The 23,654-nt window shown below is 34.5% G+C and overlaps 1 long non-coding RNA gene across 4 annotated transcripts; it reads right to left on the bottom strand.

Moving 5' to 3' along the window:
- Window positions 1-1,680: 1,680 nt before the first annotated feature.
- On the bottom strand, window positions 1,681-22,479 carry LOC137394657 (uncharacterized). Of its 4 annotated transcripts, none has more exons than XR_010978339.1 (7): window positions 22,333-22,479; window positions 17,935-17,991; window positions 15,769-15,901; window positions 12,676-12,792; window positions 11,218-11,331; window positions 5,569-5,706; window positions 1,681-2,097 (listed from the first exon to the last, which is right to left on the bottom strand). It is a non-coding gene; the product is annotated as an uncharacterized lncRNA (long non-coding RNA). The 4 variants fall into 4 exon arrangements; XR_010978342.1 differs by having other exon boundaries at window positions 12,676-12,775; XR_010978340.1 differs by lacking the exon at window positions 12,676-12,792.
- Between the last annotated feature and the right edge of the window lie 1,175 nt (window positions 22,480-23,654).

Raw genomic sequence — 23,654 nt, 5'->3', positions numbered from 1 at the left:
GCAAAATATTATCCTTTATTGTTGCTGATAGTTTTTTCATCTGTTGTGTTAGTGCATTGATCTTTAATACAAGAGTTCAAAAGTTTAATACTCACAGTTCATAATTTGGACAAACACCAGAGAGAATGGATTTCAATCTCAATTATCAGTGAAAATGAAAACTTGTTAATATTAATAACTTCTAACTGTTTGCAAATCTCTTCTGAGTGAAGAACAGTTTTAGTCTTGCTTCAATGTGGAAACCAAAAAATTTGTATATATTCTATATATATATATATATATATATATATATATATATATATATATATATATATATATATATATATATATATATATATATATATAGTCAAATTAGATTGAATAGGAGGCCACTTTGGAAAATATATCCACGATATAGGGCTTTTGGATAATAGGAGGCTTCTGATAGGAGGCTTCGCTAGAAACATGCTTAAACAACTCTACTCGTCATGCTGATCGCATACGTATCTATTTTGCATTTTGCATAAATTTTGCCGGAGAGTTCAACATTTTGGAAAATTTTGCAGGTTAAGAGGCTCTGTAGTTTGAAATGGAGGACCTCCCATTAGCGTAAAATTTGAAAATTTTTATACAAAATTCTGAGTTGTCTTCTCTTTTGCAAGAGAAGTTATCTTCTCATTAAATTCAGGGCCTCCTATTATGTTTTTATATCTTGAATTAGATAGTCCTAGTTCCAAGCTCTACTTCTTTTCTTTTTATATAAATTTAGCTAACTATGATATTTATTTTGGTTCTTTTTACTTGTAATGAACCTTTATTGCATCATTTAATTTTCTATCAATTGGTTAAAAAGGCAAACTAATCCCTGCAACTCCATTTCAGGGATTTTGCCAAAAGAACCTAAGAAAACCGATTTGCAGGCACATCTGTGTGTGCTTTGATCTAAAGTTTATCATACATATTATTCATAAAATTGAAAACTTATGCTTTCCCTTAATAGCTTGTTAGTGGGCATGCATGGCAAAAACAAGCACTTTGTCCATTTTAAAAAAGTTGTAATAAGTTGCAATAAAAGCTAGGATGGTATTGACATCAAGTAATTGGTATTGAAACCATCCTAGTTGTCAAATAGAAAACTTTTAAAACGTATATTAATTAAAACAGTGCATATATTCATGCTGCCAAATATGCCTGGTAGAGTCAGAGACACCCAATTTTTAAAACATAAATGTCAAACATGGGAGATTTGCATGCCTGTGGCCACATTTATTACTTATACAGTTTGATTTAGTCAATTCATTGCTACTGAGGCAAAACTGGGAAATATAGCATATGTGGGGCCCTTTGGATTATAAAAGGTTTCAGATAAGAGCTTTCGATGAAACCATGCAGTAACATTGAACACACTGTGCAGATTGCATGCATATATATCTAACTCGCATTTATCAACATTGGTCAGCATATTTCTTTAAAAAAAGCCCAAACTTACTCAAAAGGAAAAAAATTGACTCTTTAAGCAACCCCGTCAAGGAGTTGAGTTTACAGAAAAGGAAAGCTCAATATAAGTACGTCAAACAAATTGCTCAAGTCAGTGCAACGGTGACAAATAAAATATTCTTAAAACACAATGAGTTTGTATAAATCTAAAAGTCTTTAGTGCAAATGGAGCAACCTATCAAAAGCAGGCCAAACAACTGTTACATTACCAAAAGATTAAAAATCAAAGCATTCACAAGAATACCATAAAACATTTATCAACAAAAGTGGACTATTTTATTTCTGTCAAATAAAGCTGTAGAGCTTCAAAACACTGAGCTCTATAATTGTCTTGCAAATTGTGTGACCATCTCCTGGCACCTCGAGTATAATGTGTGAAGTTGTGGTAGCTGTAACTAATGGCTCTGCACAACGTTTAAAATATGATTTTAGCTAGAGATCTTAGAAGCGATTCGCAAGAGAACTTTGCTGATTGTAGACACGCCCAGCTACAGAAAGAACTTTAAGGTTGGATGTCATTCCAGTCACTGGATGCCTTTTTGGAAATTGAACATCAACTTGTTGTTTGAAGGTTAGGCAATCTAGACCACTTTGCCTCCACTGGTAAATATGCTGCTCTACCTGCAAAGAAACCAGTTATTAACCTGTTAGTATAGTTAAAAATTAGGAGAATGTTGAACACTACTCATTTTACAGACTTTCCCAAGATATCAAACCAGCTTTAAAACAATACTGACTAAAAAGTGTGCTCCATCATGTTGTTTTAGAACGCTTAGGAGATTGGCCAGAAACTTGAAGAGTAGGCTTTTGCAGCTAGCTATATTGGTGGCTGTACTAAATGTAGGTCACACAGAAGATGCTTTCCTACTGAAACTCTGCATAATTATGTTTGCCCTAAAGAGATTGAAGTTCTCACTATGTTGATGTTTTGCCTAAACAAAAATTAACTTAGTAAGCCTTAAAAAATTCTTGTTTCGATGTTGTTAACACAAGTTAACTCAATAAAAGTAAAAAACAACAAACATTACCATTAATGCTTTCTTTTAAGCTAAAGCTTTTTTGTCAAACTATTAGGTAAGAATGGTATCTTTTAAATATAAAATGTAATGAATAGTTGGGTTAAGAAAAGCTTTATTTTACAAACTAATAATTACAGCCTTACCATTCCTCTTATTTCTAAGCAAAATGCACCAAAATCTACCAAATTTTACACATTCAGCCTGCACTGTGATGAGAACCGTGTCTGTCCATATAAAGCCACAGTTGGATAATGGAAAAATATTGCATCCCGCTGGATTTGAACTTGCAACATTTACCTTGCTAGACTGACACTACAAAAACTATGCTAATTAACCTTGTAATAATTTACAATAATTGAATGCATAATTATTGCAACTGATAATCTTTTACAGCACTCTACACTGCCAGGGTATTTGTTGGTACAAGCCAAGTTGATTCAAAATCTTGAGCTGAGTAAAATTCCTAACTGTCTACATGGTCAATTTTTTCCATGCACAGATTGACTATGAATTGTATAAAAGTCCCTTTTCATTCAGTTGGCCTTTAACACTGTAAGGTTGGGGTGTATGAATATGCCTTTCACTGCAATGCATACGTGTACAAATTAAGCATAGGGTTACTGCCAGGTTACTCTGCAAAGCAGAGTTGTCCTCTCATGCACTCCAAACAAATCCTAAATATTTAGGATTATACATTAATCATTAATTATATAGACATTATTGAAATTCTTTAAATAGTTTAGAAGTTTCTATTAAAACAGATTTTCAGCTTTTGTTTACACCATTTAGTCTCTGCTTATATGATAAAGCTACTCTTTGCCATTAGCATGTCTGTGCAAATGCGCTCGTTTATAACAGTTCATCTTCGTAGACTATTTGAGATGACCAAAATAAATTCTAGCTCAGCAAAAAATTTAACTCTGATGCTCATATCAACTGATTTGACAATTAAAAAACATTCAGTTTTGAAGGTAGTAAACATGAATTTGGAGATCAAACAGAAGGTGAGGTGAATAAAAGCCACAAGAGACAGACTGCTACTTGTTGCGGCTAGCTAACAAAGTAAAATCAGTGTCTGTATGACTTATCATTTATCCATCGTCGGGAAGAGCTTGGGAGCAAGATAGATTTTGATGAGACTAGATATCATGACATTCAGCTTGGTATACAGACGGTCCCCAACCTACGAACGAGTTACGTTCCGAACAATTGTTTGTACAGTGAATTTGTTCGTAAGTTGCTTCAGTGCTATATTTTGTATTATAACTTATGCTTAAGGCCTACATGTATATAAGTATATTGAAGGTTTATATTAGTATGTTTAAGGCTTGTATTAGTAACCTGTAAATTGGTTTGTACTGAAAAAACTTTTTAATAAAATGGAGAGAATATTGTGGTGGACGCCGGGCCATGACACAGCATTTCTTATTGATCGTATGTGTTGTCCTTTTTTATAATATCGTTGTTTTAATCGTTATGCTAGAACTTATTTTTGTTGTCCTTTTTTATGTGTTGTCCTTTTATTATACCGTTGTTTCACTTGTTATGCTATTGTTATATCTGATATCATGTTATAACACTATCATTTATCGTCACTTTTATTGTTGTCATACCAACTCGCTAGCGGTCCTATTTATTCACCTTGTTAGCCGGTGTTCTCACCGTTTGCCGCTAGGACGGAACAGTTGATATTACTGAATATAACGGAGCGCTCTCATTTATTTGAGCAGAGCAGATAGATGTACGCTCCTCGAATAGTGAAATTTCCTTCGCTAATAAAAAAGCTGAATGGGACTACACACACTCTCTTCTTTTTATTTATTAGTCTAGATCGTGCCAAGTAAAGGTCGGCAAACTCCTTTACAATACATACAGGAAAAATAAAAAAGTTCTTCGCGCACTGGAGATACGTTCACGCACTTATGCACTGCAACGAACTGGGCAGAGGAAGGTGGATGCTGGGTGATGCTTCTATGTAGCGCCTCTTTCTGCCGCTAATAAGTCGGTAATACCGTCGGTATTATCGATGAATATACGCGCAGACCTGTTCGTATGTACCGTTGTTTGTAACTTGAATGTTCATAAGTAGGAAACCGTCTGTATTAACACTCCAAAGCTTTCACTGATAGATCCCCTTCAAATATTTCTGATTTCTTGCGAGGCGAATCATTTTACATATTTTTGACAAAAATGACAATCTCTAATGACAAACTAGTTTAACAATGTATTGGTATCTATAATAGCGAACCGTATGCATCTTATCATTGCTCAAGTTTGGCAAGAATGTAAGCGATATTTTTAAGGACAACTATGAAAATTTTGTTAATAATTTTGGGAACTTTCACCAACTTGACACTTTACCCTATATGGCATTACTTATGTTGGTCAAACAAAAGCTTTACATAAATTCTTTACATTGAGAGGAACTTGCGTTATAATAGGTATACATGTACATTATAGCAAAATTTGCTGTACAGCTATTCCAACCAGATAAAAATCTGACCTATGCCCATACTACAAAAAATTCATAATTTGAGTTAAAATACTTGGATTTAGGTTAGAATATGACCTAAAAGTCAATGAAAGGAACTTAAGTATACTTTTCACATAGGAAACAAATACATTATGCTTATGAAACAATGCAAGTGTTTTGGCCTTAAAGTTTGGCTTATTTATGTATATACTTAAAAACATTACTTTTTATTTTGTGGGTTTTCACTGTCCATTAAAGACCCTGGTCCCCGTTAATCCCGAAAATTGAACGGTGACTGCAGAAAACAGCTATGACAGGCCGAACAGGATTTGGAACAAAAGGTACATTTCTCACAAACAGAGATTGTAAATGGTACAAAAATGCAAGTTAAGCAATACGAGTGTCATTCAGAGTTAAAAAAAAGCTATAGCTTGTTGCATACTATTAGATACATCGTCCAAATACATATTATTGAAATTTTTGGACTAGCACAAAATTTTTCATCTCAATATTTGTAAAATACATCTAAAAAAATATTGTTTTTCACCAAGGTTCATTCTATGTCACTCAATATTTTGGTGTTTTGACACCCTAATTTACCTTCACTAAGTTCCTTTGTCCGCTCTCCTCTGACCAGAAACCTCCCCAAATATGTAAGCTTTTGTAACCTTGAATCGCCAATTCTTTAGATAACTTGTCTAGCACCAGAGTGGGTGCAGAACATGTTATAGCAACACCCTGCAATTAGTAATAACAAAATAGAAATATCACATTTTTTGAATGAATGATTTTCCGATTTAAATTAAACTCTTTTCATAGCTAATCAATTGAAAGCTCATTGCTTGCTGCAAAAAAAGGAAAAAACTGAGCAAGCAGAAGTGCATCTGATATTTTAGCTTATGACTCTCAATCCCAGCTTTGATATTTGTCACCATTGTGATTTGTAGGCAATAGAAGAACGCGAGTTAAGCAATGTAAAAACTTATTAATATCCTATTAAAAAAAAGAACTTCAAATATTGAAGTGGTATTTCAAAAGCAATTACTCATTCGTAAAATTGATAGTCAGTAGTCTGACCCTGATCTGGACTTGGCTTTTAGATATTATTGCAAAGTAAAGTTTAGAGCTGGTCACCATAGGTTTTAACTGTGAGTTTCAGTTCCTATCCCAGACACTATGCTTACATATAGTCTGTACAAGTGCTATCGTCAGAGGACAGGCAACCAGAATGCAAGAACATGACAACTATAAACATGCAAGGGTGAATAGGAGCTTTATACACAATTAAAATAAAGCAGTTATTTCACAAAGCATAGTCCAATTTGTAAAACGGAATAACTAGTAAATGACATTCAACTGAATTGTTGTTGATGACAGCTCTGCACAAGCTTCAGCTAAACACTCACAGATAATAATTACATAAGAAAATACACAAACTAAAAAGCAATAATACTTAGTCAATACTAAGAATGATTATGAAGTTTAAGAATATTAATCAAAATTACGTACAGTGGCACTCGCATACCGTTGTTGCTTGAAAGGTATGTTTCCAAAAGAAAATCTTGTCATTTTTCTAAAAGATTACTAATGCTTAAAGGTTGACTTGCAACAAAATTCACGCTACAGTTATTTGGTATCAAAAGATTCACCATGTCTTACTCTGTTGTGTTGCATGTGCAATATATGTAGAAATGTGATAACATGCTCTTAAAAGCTCAAAAGCGAAAAGTTAATCGCCGCCATCACGAAATTGCCGAAGATTAGAATCCCGTTCCAAAAACGGGTCAAATGGAACGTAGCTCAACAAGATGGCTTCTGTTTACACTTTCATGCAACCTCATTCATTCAAATATTTTCACAATTACACTTCACGCATTCAATGAAACGATGTCTATTGTCCTCAAGCATCTGTTTCCTCATCACTGTATTGATGTCACTTTGAGCACTGATATCTCAAAACCTACCGTAAAAAATGGTTTAATTTTTAACCTTAGCTCGAAGGAATGCATATCATCATCTGATAAGCATGACAAGCCTGTTGGTCACCTGTGATAGTCAAAAAATGCTGCGGAAATTATGCGCGCTGTTTGGCAGGAAGCATGGGTCACATGATCAGATTGCGGCTAGACGATTAGATCAACCCAAAACAAAATTGTAAACTAGCGAGCATCTATATTTGGTAAGAGCTCTTTGGCGAAACCCAAAGTTTATGTCATAAACTAGTGCTACAAGAAATTTTATATTGAGCCTTTTACGGAACTTACAATTCATGTGAGAAGATCACGTGTCAAAACAATAACCAAATCATTTTACTATGTCAGAGAAATGAATTGATTCCAATCTACGGCGGTTTCGGGATCGCGGAGATTAACTGTTTCTTTTTTAGCTTTTAAGAGCTTGTAATCACAGTTCTCCATATTTTGCACCCACAACACAGCAGAGTAAGCCATGGTGAATCTTTTGATACCAAATAACCGTAATGAAATTTTGTTGCAAGTCAACCTTCAACAAGCACAATGATAACAAGCTCCAGTACCATGCATTGACAACTTGGGCAGCTAAGTCGTACATGCAAATCAGATGAGTATTTTACGGTATTTTGGAAAGGCCAATAATTAACCAATATTTGAGTTTTTATCAAATTAAAGTACATTTAATGGGCCATTTTAGCAGCGCAAATAAAGCACATTTCTGATGACCATTTGCACCAATTTAGGGCAGGTAGTAGGAGTGAAACAAATTGGTTCGACTTATTTTAGTCAAAAATGGATACAAGTATTAGCCAAATGAAAGTTTGTTACGGAAAGTTCTATCATAAGAACATAATTTGAAATAAATTCTATAATAAACCTCTTGCAGTTGCTTCATTTCGTCCTGCAAACACATTAAAATCTGTAATAGAAAACAAGACACCTATACAAAATCAAAACTGGTAGTTAATTTCTGTTAGTGATGACATATTTTTTATTGTAGTTCTACAATAGCACTATAAGTTTCAAACAGTGCATTAACTATTAATATGTGTCATGATCACAGAATTCATGGTAAGTCGGGATTACAAGACTTAGCAAACAAAATTTTGATTCTAGCCTAATTACAGCAGATTATATGGTCAAAAAACTGAAGCACGTTTACCATTAGTGCAAAAACATAGTTCCAAGAAAACTGGTATTAAAGTTTGAGAAACGAAAACCAATGTAAAGTTTTGTTTACATTTCAAAACGACATAGCAACCAATATCAAGATATTGTGATATTTATCTAGATTTCTGTACTTGGATCAAAAAAACTATGCTGAATTTAAAAATCTAAACAGATTTTAGCTGGTTGTAAAAGAAATAGCTGTATATTTATAAGAAAGTGTATTACTTATTTTTGCAGATATTAAAAACAGCTTGATTGTATCGCGATATTGGGCACACCCAAATCATCAACCAAATCTTTAGAAAATTAACAACAGTAACATATTGCACACCATCGGTCACTATATACTTCGACCTTGCAAACTCGAATAATTATTCTCATAACTAAATCTGATTATAATTTCATAAAAATTGAATAATTATTCTTATTATTAAATATTGTAGTAATCTTGTAAGAATCGTTAGGAAAATATCACCACAACTCCCTTTACTTTCACTGCTTTTGACATCAGTTAGAATACCAAAGTACTCATTACAAGCGTCCAAAATGTCAAAGTTACCTTTAAAATCGGAAAAAAAGAAACAATTATTTTTAGCGGACACCATTTTTCAGTACTTCTTGTTTAGCATAGCAACGGTTTTAAGTTTTTTTTCGATGGTAAAATACTTTTATTGGCTAAACTGACTTCAGATTCAGAAAGATCACTCTTTGATTGGTCCAGACCTACAGGTTACAAAATTTGTTACCAATATTATAAGTTCAGTTGGTGCAACTTCAAAGTTGAATAACTCAACTTCGTGATTTGCGACTTAACCATGGTTTCTGTGACCGCAACCCATATGATCTACCTGCTGATAACTTCAACTCCTTTACTACCAAATGGATTTCTCTACCGCGACATAAGTGTTTCGTGAAACTTAATTTCTAAAAGAGTGTATAAATGGTTATAACTTTACACCCCAATTGTTTATTAACAATATTTTTATAGCAAGTTTGTCAGCATAAGTTTTTATGTTAGTTCATGCCCCCAAAAATATTACAAACGAGTTGTCGAGTGAGAGGGACCACTTTCCGTCCATTTTGAAATTACTGTGAGGTAAGCACAAAACTCTAGTCGGATGATTTATGAATATTATTAGTTTACATGTTAATTAATCTGATGAACATAATTACTCTCATTAGTACTATTGCTCAATAAAGTTGCTCAGTCTATATATCTGAAGTTAGTAACCATTTATGGCTGTATTGCTTCTGAGATTACTGGTCATCAGTAAGAAGATTTCATAAAACAAGTTTTTGCAAAGCAAAACTATGCTCAGGTTGTAAACGCATTCTTGATTGCTCAACATATGCAAATAATAGCTTTTTTCAATCAGGTATAGATGTAATAAGATAATTTACTAATTAATCAGTAATCGGAAACAATTTGTACAAAAGCTTGCTAAAGCCGCATCATGCAGCACTTGGCCATACAGAAACACATTGCCAAACGCGCTGTACTATTGGTAGTTTAAGAGTTCACACTGAAACTGCTTCAACATAAAATTAAGACATAAGAAATCAGTGCAAAAACTGCTTCGTATTACATTTACTTCATGCCTTGTTGTAATTGAGCATCATACTGCGTGCACAATTAGGAAAAATGGCTGCAAGATCAAAATTTACCAAGTCTTTAATTTGTTAATGAAGCCGTGATAAAAAACAATTTAGACAATTTATGCACAACTTAAATGCAACTGCATTTCATCAGCATTTTTATAAGCAGGCTTAGTGTAAAAAAAAAACAGATACTACAAGTTCATGAAGTTTTGAACAAATTGTTACTTTACCCTTCAATATGTTGTAAAATGCTAAGACAAGGTTAAAAAATTATTGACGCTGTTGGAAGAGAGAACGTTTCAAATGCCTCTAGATTTCATAAAAAAACAGCTAAAAATGATGGCCAGGGTTCTGGAGGGCACTTTTATTTGTATGAAAGATTGGTAGATAGAACATTATTACACAAACAGACAATTCCTGAATTAAAGCGCAAACATTGTGGCCATAAAGGGTGAATAAAAATTGTTTCAAAGTAAAAGCCAAAAGGCTATTGTGCCTGGTAGTGGTAGCATCATTACCATATCATTTTTCTATTGAATAACGTAATACACTTTTTATTAGAATAGAACAGACTTTGGTACATTAATTTGTCCTACATGTGATGGCTCTTATTAAAGACCTAATTTTCACCAATGAAGTGTGCCCTCAGATTAAGATGACCTTATTTATGAACCACACCGCCTATCAGAGTTTTTTAACATACACATTAATCAGCAGAAGGTTTTACGCCTAATGTTACCGACAAAAAATCTAAAAAGTGTGTTGCAGTATGAGCTTGGTCAGGTTCTCATCCTCTTTTGCTGATACAATAGGTAGCAATCAGTAGTCCATTTTCCAAAGGTTTATTTATTGCCCATTTCTAAAACCTTTTTAGCTGTAAAGGTCTAACACATCTGTTTATTGCAATAATAAACTGTAAAAACAAAAATAATGATTCTCAAAAAACTTTGGTCTCTGTTGGCTGTTAACATGTTTTCTATTAGTTAGATGCAGGATGGCAATTGGTTTTTTCCTATTAGGTACACATATGACCGGCTAACTAATTGCCTACTCACTAATAAGAAATGTTTTGTACAAAGATTTTTTAGCGCATTGCTCTTGGTTATAAGCGTACATTGTGCTGAGCTGCACTGCGCAGCCTGTTGTACGCACTCAGTTAATGGACTAGACCAAAATCTGATTGTGTTTTAGACTTTTTCCATTCGGAAAACCCAGGCTACACTCATTAAGGAATACATTCAATCTTTAAAAAATGGTTAATATTTTAATACTTTGATATTGTATTTGTACAATTTAAATATCAATTGTACATGCCACTCCATACATGGTTATTTTGCTTCATAACTATTGTTTTACTGTTTTTGCGGATTGTCAGTGCTATAGTATTTTAGTGTAGCCAACTACCCAATGTAATGACTGCAGTCTCCAGAGCTCACTTTAGTCATCAAAGCCCAATTTGATTATCAGAAGATTAGGACTACAAAAAGTAGAGGACTCATCAACTTACCCTTCAGTTTTTCAAAACACTTGTAGGCCAATATGATTAGTTCTGTGAGAACATGATTAAAGAACAATAGTTCTGCGTGGTGAGCTCATCTTCGTTCTCCAGATTAAACAACTTCTACAAAAGAACAAAGATTTTAACGTTGTATAAAAAAATAAGTCGATGAGGACTTTATGCACAGAGTCTCTGACCACCTTCAATTTGGTATTGGAAAAAATGTTGAAAGTGAGCTACCGTTAAACCTATATTTGAATGCACCTTGATTTGATTGGCACCGCTATTTGGGACCACATCAGGAGATTGCTTTGAAAATCGAGCGCCATCTTTTTAATGAACGCCAACTCTATTTGAGGAGGTAAGTTACCTTATCAGTATATGTATAGGTTTAGGTATATTCGCCTTTTGTGAAAATATAGCAAGGAGCTTTTAAGGTCCAAACACACTAGGCGATTTTATTGCAAGCGTCATGAGGGCGAAGATATCGCTGGTGCGTGCATAAACACACTTGAGCGATTTACTAGCAAATGATATAATGGGCACGCTCACAAACTGCCAATAAAAATCCGTATCATTAGTTTTTTTGGAGTTGTTGATAAATTTAGGCCAGTCAAAATGTCGTCATCTAGGCTACAACATAAACAACCTCCACATTTGTTATTAAACCTATCTCTTTTTCAAAGAGTGTGCACTGCCTACACTACAAGAAGACAAAAGAAAAACGATTCTTGTATTTTTAGCTGTATTGTTTTTACAATTTTTTATACATATTTTATTTTGTAGTGGTTTTTCATATTTAATATATTAAATATTTACCATTCTCCAGATGGTCAACCGGCGCAACGATTGACTCCGGATGTTGGTTTTCAACTCGGATTTTTTTTAATTTTGTTATAATGGACAGAACTGGGAGTGCTATTATTAAATTCATGAACAATTGAGTGTTCGTTCTGAAGATGTTTCGTAACAAAATAGAAAATTGGAGCTGATGTACGTTGTTGAACATCGGTAAGAAATAATTACCCGCCGTAAAATTACATTCTGGTAAGAACTAACAAATCGAAATGCATCTCGTTAGCAATAAAGTTGTGTAGAGAAATTCTAGCTTTATCGCTCTGCATGAACACGCTGAGTGAATTTTGACGCAGATTAGCTCTAACGCAATATCGCTCTAATTATCGCCTAATTTGTTTTCACCTTAAGAGAATGCTTCAGCAATAACACTTGTTCTATTGAGTCAAGTATGCTACAAAGCAAAAAATTACTCTGAATTTGTTGTCGGGGTTTTATAAAAACACCATTATCAGCTTTTCAAATGTCTTAACCGCCAGTACATCAGCAGTCATAATTAAACATTGTCCCAAAAACAAGCGGCCTCAAACTGCCTAAAATATCGTATAAAATATCAGTGGAAAGAAAATGGGATAAACTACAGCATTGAAATTAAAGCACTCTCACACTCACTTCACGAACAGTTCTGTCAAAATCTTTACTGATAACTCAGCTTGCACTTTTATTCCATAAGTGCCAGAGTCACATCTAGGAGCAATAGGTCGGCTTTGCGCTAGAGGACAAGCAAGGCTAAAAGTGATAAAAATTAGATAATACACAATAAACTTTCAAGTTCAATTAGTGATGAGGGAGCAAAAGTATCCTACATGGGAGCTATTGCACACTTTAAACATGATATTTGTACCTCACAAACTCACATGGTCTTTTAGAGTAAAGTAGATGCTCCTATAACGTATACCTCCTATAGCATAAATTCTAGAAAAAGTCGGGCAATTTTGTGAAGTTTTTGCTTCGTACCGCGTAAAAAACTCCATATAACTTAAAGTGTATCATCGGGCGAGTTCTAAAGTTTGATTTGAGTGTTAGTCTGTCTCGCCACACCTGCGAGAAAAGAAAGCGACATACAGCGGTGTCAGAAAGTATTTGTCCACCTCAAACCTCACTGCCTATTTTAGGTAAATTTGTTGTAGTAGTCATGTAGAGGGATTAAACCCTGACAAACTATGCATCATTTAAAAGTAAAGTAACATTAGATCTTGTTGACACCATCAGTAATAAAATTACGGTTAATCAGGGATCCATAATCATTTTTAGGCCAATCAATGTGAATCAGTGCTTATTAACTCATTTTCAAACGCAATATGACATTATTAATTTCCAAGTGGAATATTATCACAACAATAGAGATCCTGTTGGACAGCATGTGCAGCAAAGGTTTACAGTTTTGCTTGTTAAAAGAGGAACAGCTAGAGATCCCAGAATTCATACCAGCGTCAACATCAACCATGGATAAGAAATGTGTCAACGACCTCATCATTCGCCTGCATACGAAGGGCAATCTGAGCAATAGAAAAATAGCGAAGAAGCTTAGAGTATTTCAATCTAAAGAAAATTAAGTGGTAAAGAAATGAATGCAGCATCAAACCACCAAAGATCTACCACGATCAAGGCGTTTGAAAAAACCAGCTGTCCAACATGATTGCTGGTTTCAGATTATGAACACTCAAGCGCTCGTGAGGCTTGTTCACAGCATGCCTAAGGCTGCAGAATGGTTATAGTCTGCAAAGGCTACCAGATAAAATATTAAAATGCAAAACAACCCCAATGGCTTTTTTCTGGGCCCATAACAGTTACTGTACAAGACTGTTATTTTCAATTTAGAAAATAATTAAAGAAGAGATAATAACGAAATTTGCGATGACATATTTTCTGGTATGCAGTGTGAATTAGTAGGCAGCGGTTGATACAATAAAAGATATTTGGCAATTTTAAAATCTAGTTATTTCTATTTTTCAGCTCATTAGGATTGTTTTGATACAGGGTTTTATGTATGCAGTGCAAAATATTTCCAAATTATGATGAATTTATTGCAGTGCTACACTTACTTAAACAGGCGGACAAAGATTTTTTCCCAACACTGTACATAAAGCATTATACATATAATACATACAATTTCCATGACATTCTGACTCTTGTGATAATTTGCCTGAAGTGACAACGGAACAGAGAATAGGTACATATAGCAGTGCAATTGTTGATAAATACTTTAAGGCAATTGGTCGGTGCATCTGAATGTCACGAGTTGGAGTTGCAATCTTGAGCTTTTAAGAACGAATAGATGACGAAAAGGTACTATCGCTTTTTTATAGTGAAACTATTTTTTCTTAGTCAATTGTTGTAAGTTGCTGTCGCGTCAAACTATGCGCTCTTCATCAAATTATTGTCAAATTACCACAATCGTGGTCTATTAAACCAATGAGGTTGATCATGAAAAGTTGTCGATGAAAACCAATAATACAGTTAAGGCACCGCCAATACATTCAAAAGAATTTAAGTCGGATTCTCACATGAGCGAGTTTGGAAAGGTCCTGAAATGGTTTAGACATTTTACATGTATGTTAACATTCTTATAATGAAAAATCCTTATCATGTAAACGTTCCTAGAACTGATCATCTCATTTTAGCAGTGCCTACTGTACAGTCATGTCTGATATGAGAGCAAAATGCATTCTGGGACAAAAGCTCGCAAGTTAATTTTCTTAAAGTCCTATCTCAAAAATGTTTCTTATATAAATTAACTAAAGATAAATTATTGTGTTGCCATCCTCTAAAAAACTACCAATAAGAGATATTAAAATGAAAAAATACATGATTTTATCTATTCATGCTCTATACCCATGCCCCCAAGGCTACAAATACCTATGTAAAGGTTATGGTCTGCATTAAAATGTAGCAGTATTATGCACAACATAATTTTGAGTAGTGGCAGTATGCAGCAGTCCATACAGTAGCATACCGTATGGAGTTCTTACCTTTCAGAGAATCATAGCACTAATGATTGTGAGAGAGAGACCTGATGCAACACGCTTGGTACGCTACACTTTTGTGGCATCGCATAAACAAACTTAAAGTATAAATTTAATATAACTGAATTCAGCTTAATAAAACACCCTTGAAAAAAACGTTCTGATCTTATATTAGAGCTAATTCTATTTTTTCTTCATTTTAATTTTTAAATCATCTCCTCCTGGCTGGAAACTTCTCGATTTGCTTATACTCTCATTTCCAGCCAACCTTTTTAAAACAAAGCTGAAGCAGACCTGATGGGAAAACCAAGTGATGTAGTTTCCGTAACTAGCCTTTCGCATCTTTGGGCATTGAGTGATACATCAAAAACCACCTTGCAAGCTCGCATCTCTAATTTTCTAGAATTTCAAGGCGAAAGTGGGTAGTGAGATAGTGAATGGTACAGAATTTGTGTAAACATAAATTGCTTGAATTCTTAAATCTATTCATTGGTTATTGTTATATATATATCAATATATTTATTTTGAAGGTTTGGGGTAGACTGACACAATCATCTGAAGAATCAATTGATTTCCTATAGCCGGTTTGTGTATTGACTCGTGTTCGCTTCAAATTCTGTATCATTTACGATTTTGCTACCCGTGAGAGTTTATTATAAGTTATGACTAATGTGTTGAGAGTATATGGGAGGTCATTAAGTACAAAGCCCATCAAGTCAAGTAGTCAATGATGACTTACCAGCTGTTCAAAATTAGGTTGGGTACGTGTCTAATGACAGGGAAGAAGCGTTCAACTGACATTTATGATCTACTCATCGCCAAAATCTTCCGGAAGACAATGCAAGGAAGAGGACCTTGATGACCGCCCAGGCCTATATAGATGAAAGAACCGTGAGTCACCACCGGTTTGTATGTCAATGAATTTGATATAGAAATACATAAAGTGCTGGTCAAATGAAAAGCAATTCACGAGATGTTATGGATGAATAGCTATGCAAATGGCTTTGTACTAACCCTTGGTATGAAATATTACCCAAGCCTGTGTCATTAGACAGCAACCACATTTGCTAGTTAAAGCTCTAATTTTCAAATAAATTAGACAATGCTATGTAAATACATGTAGGATAATATCATAGTTGTTAAATATAAATACAAACTTGTAAAAATCCATGATACGAAACCGAGTTTTAACCTGTTGATCCTTGCTCGATCTAATCAATGCGTTTCAGTAAACCTAGACAATATGTCCAGCAATCCGAAGTTATTAATTTTTTACCAAATATATCTAAACGTGCTAACAATGCAATGATATTTGGTGAAACAGCAGTACAAAAAGTCGGACAACCTACAGCAGATGTCATCAAACAGAAAAAAACAGTATGTCACCATTATTCGGGCTAAAACTATAAAGGTTCACACGATTTTAAACACTCATTAAACATTTACAGATAATATTCATCCATAGCACGCTCATCATCCTTTCATGACTCAAAATATACTGGAAATTTATATTTATTATCATAAAATTCCACATTTGTATCACAGTCATTTATGACCTACCAACGAATGAGTCATATTGATTGTTTCGCGATATCATTCTAATAAAATGTGTTATTATAATGAAAGAAGTAGATAAAGATAAGTGAATAATGTTACAAATGGAAGTGAAATTTTGAATCTAACATCCTGCGAAAGAATTAATTTTATTAGTTTTTGCTGTTGCTTAAAAACATATTTTGTAAACAGAACCATATGGAAGCCTGTATTCCGCCATTAAGGTTTCTGCCACAGCCTACGCAATTCCGTAATACCAGCTGTGAGGGTTCAGAGGGCTAACATTGATGAGATACTGCATTATTTACTGTTTTGGTTAGTATTGTTCCTTATACCTAAATTGTAAAAACAAATGAAAAATAATTTTCTTTTGTTTTGCAGGTACAACTACAAAAACATTGACAACAAGCGTGATAATCTCAAATCAGAAGATTGGAGACTAAAATTATAAAAACACTACACCATTCTATGTCATTTTAATTGAACAAGTTGAACTGACTGAAACATGCTACATCTCCGGTGTTTTTTTTTGTAAAACCTAACTTAATACATGACACCAGCATAGTCAGCGTGATATTTAAATGCAACTATAATTATTTCCCGAGTTGCATTAGTCCATAGCAAGCATAGTTGCTGAATATTGCACATCTTTCAAGTGGAGTAAACCCAGCACTTATACATTCTGCTCAAAGAGTTCTTGTGCCAAATCTCAAACTCAGCAGTCAAAATTCTAGCCAACAAGATAAAAATACTCAAACTTTTAAATATCAAGATTTGAGAGAAGATAATTCCCGAATTTCCAGTGAGTATAATACTACTTTTTACTAACAAAAGTCAACCAAAATACCATGAGAACAGTAATACACAGTGTGGGTAAGGTTAGTCGGCTAGGCAATTAAAAACTAGATGAAATCATAATTGTTATATACAGGGTTTAGCTTTATAAGAGGGTCAGTATGGTGTAATCTCAAGAGTTCAAAACTTTCAAGTTGGAAACATTGGAAAACATTGAAATCAATGTTCAGAGGCTAAGCATGACACTAAACCACAAAAATGTTCATTTTAATGTCATGACCAGAGCTATATTGATTGCTAATTATGATTTTTGTCATGTGGGTCTACAGAAAAAGCTATCTTAAATAATACTCCACCCTTTCCTATTATAATTAGTTAAAACAATATGATTTTTAAATTTCTTGTTGGCATGAGTAACAGTAACAAAATAATAAGAAAAGAGGGCGTTCAGCTAAAGACTAAGACACAGTTGTTATCAAAATTATAGACCATATAATTAAACCCTGAAAATAAAATTGAAAAAGGAGTCACACTGTTTTATCTTGTCAGTACATACCTGCAACCAAAAGCAAGTCAGGCATCATAGCATCATTACGAAACACGATTGCAGAATCTACAGAAAAAAAGACAATTGATGGTGAGCATGCATTCATGTTGACCAAGATAAGTTAGACAGTACATCACAAGTTACACAAAGACACACGAGTAACGCATGTAAACAAGTGCCAGCGAGGTGTTGACAGTGGCTGATGGGATTAGCCATTTCTCTGAACTAAACAATCACCAGCCACGCTATTACATAATGCCATACACTCAGCTATACACAAATGGATGTTTAAATAATGCTAGCTACTAGATTATGACCTTCAGTTCTTGAACTGGGTAATGTCTGGCTCTGAAAGCTAAAGCTTGCAAGATACAAAAGGAGTCTCACAGCACATTGGAGAACTATCAAGCAAATTTAGTCATTGATTTTGCTAATGCTACACACAAATTTGTTGCTAACTAGCATATTATTGTGTATACAGAGAGCTTAATTATTTTGCATGTATCTGTATCATGGTTCAAAAGCTAAGCTTGCTGAAAAATTATTTAGTAATTCATATCTACCAAAGCATTATGAATTATAGCAACTCTCGACTACTGCCAATCGCTTGACATTTCTACAGTTTCTTCGGCTTTTATGACTACAGAGGTTTTCTTGGTTTGCGATTAGGTTATCTGGAGTGTTCTTGTCCCTGCATACACATATATCTTTTTTGATCACTCAAACCTTATCTCTATCTCTTCTTCGAGTACATAGAACAATTTAAGTATTGTTCAATATATATACTTAAATTGTAATTTTACAGGTGAAAATAACTTTTTATCATTCTGCAGGTAGAACTACAAAAACATTGGCGACAAGCGTCAGAATCTCAAATAAGAAGAATGGAGACTAAAATTATAAAAACACTACACGACTCCATGTCATATTTAATTGTACTAGTAGAACTGACTGAAGCATGCTATATCTATGGTGTTTTATGTGTACAACCTAAATTATTACAAGACACCAACTTAGTCATCATGATATTGAAATGCAATTATAATTATTTCCATAGTTGCATTAGTTCGTAGCAAGCCTGGTTGTTGAATATCACACATCTTTCAGTCCCAGTAAACCCAGCATTAATCCATTATGTTTAAATAATTCAAGCGCCAAATCTCACATGCAGCAGTCTAAATTCTAGCCAACAAGATAAAAATACTCAAACTTTCTAATTACAAGATTTGAGAGAAGATAACCCCATGAATTTTCAGTGAGTTTCACTGCTAGTGCCAAACCCTAATTTGTACTAACAAAAATCAGCCACAATACAATCAGGACAGTACTACACAGTGTGGGTAAGGTTAGTCGGCTAGGCTATTAAGAACTAGATGAAATCATATTTGTTATAGACAGGGTTAAGCTTTATAAGAGGATCAGTATGGTGTAATCTCAAGAGTTCAAAACTTTCAAGTTAGAAACATTTGAAAACATTGAAATCAATGTTCAGAGGCTAAGCATGACACTAAACCACAAAAATGTTCATTTTAATGTCATGACCAGAGCTATATTGATTGCTAATTATGATTTTTGTAATGTGGGTCTACAGAAAAACGCTATCTTAAATAGTACTCCACCTTTCCTATTATAATTAATTAAAACAATATGATTTTTAAATTTCTTGTTGGCATGAGTAACAGTAACAAAATAACAAGAAAAGAGGGCGTTCAGCTAAAGACTAAGTCACAGTTGTTATCAAAATTATAGACCATATAATTAAACCCTGAAAATAAAATTGAAAAAAGAGTCACACTGTTTTATCTTGGCAGTACATACCTGCAACCAAAAGCAAGTCAGGCATCATAGCATCAGTACGAAACACGATTGCAGAATCTACAGAAAAAAAAGACAATTGATGGTGAGCATGCATTCATGTTGACCAAGACCAGTTAGACAGTACATCACAAGTTACGGTGCGTTTACACTGGCCAGGACCGACTCCGATTAGGTGCCAATACCCTGACTCAGACCGGTACCTCAGACATTTCATGTATGGGTGCCGACACCGACTCCCCTTTACATTGCAACGATCGAACCATTTTTTTCGGTACCAACAGCCAATCACAGCGCTTCGCCGTTCTGACCTTCACCCAACCACGCAAAAACGAGTACACATAAAAATCAACGCGTTTGATGTGGAAAATTATATACTAGTACTACACTATTACTACTGCTCCTACTACTACCGCTAGAAGCAACTACTGAATGCCGAATGGAATCTTCCGATGACTATGAGATTTTGTTGATGACAGGATCAGCTGCGGGAGCTCTGACAGTCTGTATTATATGTAATTATATGTTTGTATATATTTTATGTCTATAAATATTTTATTATATGTGTTTTCCTTTTTATTATAGCCTTGTTACTCGTTAGGCTATCAATTGTCGTCGTTTATGTTGTCATATCAACGCACTAGCGGGCCTAATTATTGGCCATTTAAACATTGTTACCTGGTGTTCCTACTCGGTTCCGTTAGCCGGAACGGGCAATTTTATTGTATATAAGGGCGCAACGCTCACTTAGTAGACAGAGCGAATGGCCGTACGCTCCTCGGCTAGTAAATTTCCTTGGCTAATAAAACCTTGAATAAAATCACACTCAATTTATTTCTGTATGAAATAATTTAGATCGTGCCAAGTAAGGGCCGGCAAATTCCTTTTAAGTAGTACATGTAGTAGAACTAGTAGTAGTACTAGTAGTAGTCATACAACTGGCTATTCACTTTTAATTAATTTAAATAAAAGCTCACTATCAGAAAGAGCACTAGGGAAAGTTTAATGACAGTCTCCTAGCCTCTCATTAAACCTAGCCCTTTTGTTTCATAAAATTAGAACTGCCATTAAAGCTTAGGCTCATTTAATCAGAGGCTCCTAGCTTATGATTGGTTGATGAGCTGCTGGGATTCACCGACACCGACTTTCAAATCACCACCAACACCGATCTCTCTGCTCACACCTACCGATGCCGACACCGACTCATCAAATTGGTCTGTGCTCGACAAAATGGGTGACAAAATCGGCCAGTGTACACGCACCATTAGACAAAGAAGCATGAGTAATGCATGTAACAAGTGCCAGCGAGGTGTTGACAGTGGACGATGGTATTAGCCTGAACTAAACAACCACCAGCCATGCTATTACATAATGCCATACCCTCAGCTATATACAAATGGATGGTTAAATAATGCTAGCTACTAGATTATGACCTTCAGTTCTTGAACTGGGTAATGTCTGGCTCTGAAAGCCAAAGCTCACAAGAGACAAAAAGTGTCCTGCAGCACACTGGAAAACTATAAAGCAAATTTTAGTCATTGATTTTGCTAATGCTACACACAAATTTGTTGCTAACTAGCATATTAATGTGTATACAGAGAGCTTAATTATTTTGCATGTATCTGTATCATGGTTGATTAGCCAATCAAAAAAATGTTCAAAAGCTAAGCTTATGGCAAAATAGTCATTTTCTCTTAAGTAATATCTGCAACTGGGAATATTAATAATATCATTCAATAATATAAACATCCATGGTAAAAGATTTTTCTCATGTCATGCGTATCTAATATCCTTCACAAAGCCTTGTTAGCAAAGCTGATGCTACATGTAGTTCTAGCATTATACAATGTTGCTCATTTTACATCCATTTTTCGTCCTAAATTTCTATACTGAAAAATGAACTACTGCTAACTTTTGCCTTGCAATGGAAGCTTTGATAAGCATATGGTACGGAAATAATTTTTGTATGAATATTACAATATAAATTATATACCATTTCACTATTCAGTTCTTAAACATCCTTCTGTAAACCATATTATTGAAACAGTTGCTGTACATTTTTGAATCCCTTGAAATCTTTAAAAAGTTGAAAAACTTATCATTCGCGACCTTGAAGCTTTAATGTAAAGCATGCATCTAGCAACCAGTTAGCAAGACAACATTTTTCTGTAATCCATATCTACGGAAACATTACCAAGGATAGCGACTCTCAATTCTTGCAAATCACTTGACATTTCTACAGTTATCTTCAGCTTTTAAAACTACATATGTTGTCTTGGCCTGCACGGTCAGGTGGGCTTTTGTACCTGCATATTTTTTGCTCCCTATAACTTTATATCTAAGCATTCATAACAGCCTTTCTCTTCTTTGATTTTCTGCTTTTCAGTTGTTATACGACTAACACATATATAAAGTCAGAATGACTGCGTTAAAAACATGAATATGAAATAAATGTTAGGCTACAATCATTCAGGCTTCTAATAAAAGTCCTAATTTTTTGTTACTTTGGATGAGTGACAACCATAAATTCTTTAGTTCAATGTAATCTCCAAAGTACATGGTAAGCCAGAGCTAAAGCATAAGCACACATACCTGCTACCTCCACTATCTGTCCTATTTCTTAAATAGAGTTTTAGCCTATCCTTGTTCGTCTAAATCAGAAACTAAAGCTAAAAGCCTGACTGTAACGAGATGGAATGAGTTAGATTTACAGCCTTACTTAGGCCTGGTTCGAACCAATATGGCATCTAAGACACGTGTGACAGAGTACCTGTTATGCAAGCGATCGCTCATGGACTACAAGCTCAGAGTGCGCGACTATTATGTCCTACAGAAAGAAATGTCGTCATTTGCGCAATTAAATTAATTTGATGCCCATAAGCAGCTACACAATTTGTTTTCTTTCCAGCTGTTGGATACATAATGAGTCGAGATTACGCAGCTGCCCCCAGGTCTGAACCCGGCCTCACCTTAGCACGCGCAGACAAAGGAGTGCCACACTTTGATAATTTCAAGATAAGATAAACTTCACTACAGGATTTGTAAATTTTTGATGGTTTTAATTTATACGCTACCACGTGCACAATAATATATATATATATATACAATATATCATTATATTTTTAAAACAATAACTGCAAGAGACTTGCCAAATCATTAGTTCAAAAGGCAATGATGAAAGCGGGGATGAATTTGAGCACAAATTTAAAAAACAATATTTGCATAGTGCATAAAATGCTTTAGAAAAAAATATATTTGAAGCATATAGGTGCCTTTTAATGCTTTTTAAATGCTTTCTGGAAGGCTCACCTATCTGGTATGTCTATGAAATTTATTTTAAGACTGCAGGGCTTTCTGCAATGCTTTAAAACAGTATACAGTTCACAAGCTATCGGCATGCTTAATCCATCATGGCTAACTGATTGTCAATGACAGTAGTTTAAAAACACTGCTACATTAGGCGGCAGTAAAAACTTTTGTTAAATCTTTTCTTTTTCAGTTTAATATATATGATATCTGAGTAAATACAAGATCTTTAAAATTTATTGAAAGCCTTTTACTAAAAGCATTGGAGTAAGTAAGAACGTCAAAGTTCAGAGTGACAGTGAAATGGCATTGCCTTAATTAGTGTGTCTCTATCAAAGCCGGGCACTGCTACACTTTTGCTGTGTCATTTGCTGTTAATTTCTCTCATCCTTTGTCCAGCTGGAGACACTCCATAGGTATTACGTAATTACTCTCGCATTGAGGGTCTGCTGCGCCAAATTGGACATTCACTGATCCCCATAGCTCAGTGCTCTGGCAGTGAGCTATGGGGATTATTTCTAATCACAATTATTCTAAACATAGATGTTTGGATTCATCAAATTGAAAAACATTTAAAATCCCTAATTGGAAATTATGCAACTCCTATT

Source organism: Watersipora subatra, chromosome 4 (assembly GCF_963576615.1).
Source record: "Watersipora subatra chromosome 4, tzWatSuba1.1, whole genome shotgun sequence".
In the NCBI taxonomy this organism is placed as follows: Eukaryota; Metazoa; Bryozoa; class Gymnolaemata; order Cheilostomatida; family Watersiporidae; genus Watersipora; species Watersipora subatra.
Note: the sequence above shows the minus strand (reverse complement) of the source record. Positions and strands in the feature narration are given on the sequence as shown.